This window comes from Balaenoptera physalus (genome assembly GCF_965194825.1).
Source record: "Balaenoptera physalus genome assembly, chromosome: Y".
In the NCBI taxonomy this organism is placed as follows: Eukaryota; Metazoa; Chordata; class Mammalia; order Artiodactyla; family Balaenopteridae; genus Balaenoptera; species Balaenoptera physalus.
This window is the reverse complement of record NC_138904.1, coordinates 428,738-431,273: the sequence shown is the minus strand read 5'-3', so window position 1 is coordinate 431,273 and position 2,536 is coordinate 428,738. Positions and strand designations below refer to the sequence as shown.

At 41.3% G+C, this 2,536-nt stretch overlaps 1 pseudogene across 1 annotated transcript; it reads left to right on the top strand.

Annotated features, from left to right (window-relative positions):
* The first annotated feature begins 1,131 nt into the window (after positions 1 to 1,131).
* On the top strand, positions 1,132 to 1,452 carry LOC309653384 (mitochondrial import inner membrane translocase subunit Tim8 A pseudogene; annotated as a pseudogene). The gene has a single exon. The product of its transcript is annotated as a mitochondrial import inner membrane translocase subunit Tim8 A pseudogene (transcript).
* Positions 1,453 to 2,536: the final 1,084 nt, after the last annotated feature.

Below are 2,536 nucleotides of genomic sequence, written 5' to 3'. Positions count from 1 at the left end.
TGCCCTCGGCAGGACCTTGCACATCCAGCCTCCAGGACCATGAGAAATAAATACCTGTGGTTTAAGCCCCCCAGTCTCTGGTATTTTCGTGATAGCAGCCCAAACAAATTAAGACGTTCACCAAAAGGATTTTCTGCTTAACATTTACGTAACTGGGAAAAAAAAATCACGTCAACTAATTGCATACAAATGAGCATTCTGTTTAAACAAAGTGTTACCCACTCACCAATTCCTGCTGACTTCTGTAAACACTTCTCCCTAATGCTACATCGTGTCTACTTAAAGCCAATTTAAATTAATTTCATTTCTTAAATTTCCTAGAGAGCTGACAGCAGGGTTTGGGTTTATAGGAAAAGCATGAGGTGAAGAGGGAAGTGAGATTAGAAATCTTTGGCATGTGACAAACTTGATCAAGTTCTCGGGGTCCACTCAGAAGGGACACAGCAGAGAACATGTTTAACTTTGATTTTTCACTTGCCTTAGCCAAGGAAAAAAATGTTAAAAGAGGGGAAAAGAGATGCTATGAATAAGTATTACACACACACACACACACACACATGCACACACACATGCATCGCATGAACACAGAACACCTACAGTTGCCAGACAGAACAGCTGGAAGATAGATGTGCAATTTTGGTAAGGTTGTGTTATTAATACAATTGCTTATTTTAGAACAAGCTGTCTGAGGACCGTTGGAAAACTTATTAAAAGTGGATTTTTCCATGAGTCTATATATATTTTTAAAGCACACCCCGTGAAGTAACTGGCATGTTGTTCTGAGCTGTAGGTGAGCAAGTCATTTGTTTAAAGGAAATTTCTGGTTCCACTAGAGAGTTCTAGGTTAGAGGTTTCTGCTGAGGCTTTTATGTGCTAGCTCTCATAAAAAGTCCTTCCAATCTGGGCACTTTTCTCGCCATTGCCATCTCTCTGTTTCTAATTGTGAGTTTCTCTGGTAATAAATACCACTTGGAGCTCAGCGCCGCCAACCCAATCTCCTCCTTACTGGGCATTTAGAATAGCTCCTCAGTTTGATCTGTCCTTGAAATACTCCACTTTTGTCTTGGGCAAGAAGCGTAGACAAAGACTTCATGAAATTAAATACTGAATAAAACTGCTAGAGGCGACGTGATGGTCGGCGAGTTGGGCCGCGCTGGGGTGGATTCCTCCTCATCTTCCTCCGCAGCAGGTTTGGGCTCGGTTGACCCGCAGCTGCAGCATTTCATCGACGTAGAGACTCAGAAGCAGAGCTTCCAGCAGCTGGTGGACTGGATGACGGAACTTTGTTGGGGAAAGTGCATGGACAAGCCTGGGCCAAAGTTGGACAGTCGGGCTGAGGGCTGTTTTGTGAACTGCATTGAGCGCTTCATTGATACAAGCCAATTCATCTTGAATCGACTGGAACAGACCCAGAAATCCAAGCCAGTCTTCTCAGAAAGCCTTTCTGACTGACCTCAGCATTACCTCTTTGGAAAAGGGAGGTAGTTCAAGAAATGAAGAACAGTTGATGGGACGGTTGAAGAAAAGGCTATGGGGGGGATCGGCTCCCACCTTTGTCACTCTTGGGACATCCTGTCATCTGAGAATGAACAAAGACTGATTTTTGTGTGTGGGTGGGTTTGAGGGTCAAATGTGTTTGGGGTTGTGTTTTTTAACGCTAATCTTGGGAAGACAATAGACAGATGAATGGAAAACTCTACTAGATGTGTATTACTGTATGTGGGATGATGCTTTTCTTAGTCTCAGTAACTGCTTCCTATAATTTTAGTAGTGGAACTGCTCTATAATTTGATAGTGGGACCACATAGGCAATAATCTGTTATTTGTGTGGATTCCTTTCAGATTTCTGGAGAGATCGATGTACATCTTTGTGCCTCTCAGAAAGGGCAGCAGTGGGAGAAAGAGTAATTTGGTGCTTGACTGTAGGCCTCCTTATCTAGTGTTTGATTATCAGTACTGGAAAAAAAAATGTATTGAGTATTCATACAGTACATTTCACCTTTCTAGATTATCTCCCTCCTTTATACTGTGATTCACTTAAATATCTATATAAAGTAGATATATCTATTTGTGTATATATATACACATATATAGTATATATAAAGTATCTATATACAGACTATCTATACAGTCTCGAGCTAGTACAGGTAGCCTGAGAGTCTAGAGGCCTTTAGTTAAAGGAATCTAGTCAGCGAACATAATTCTCATACTAAACTGCCACAAGGAAGAAGTTAACTTACCCTGTATATCAGGGCCCCCCAAAATTTAAAGATGTGCCTAAATGAAAAAAATAAGTTATAAAGATTTAGGCCAGTCAAAAACTAACAGCAGTTTCAGATAGAGGTGCATGCCTAATGTAAATCAGCATAGTTTCCATTTACAGCGTTCTTTTAATCACTGAAATAAAAACTTCTACAAGAACAAACAAACAAACAAACACGCTAGAGGCACTGAAAGAGAGTGCAGGTAAAGCAAGCATCCCCCTGAAAAACATGCAGCCCCTGCCTCCTTCGTCCATGTCCATCTGCCTGGTTCC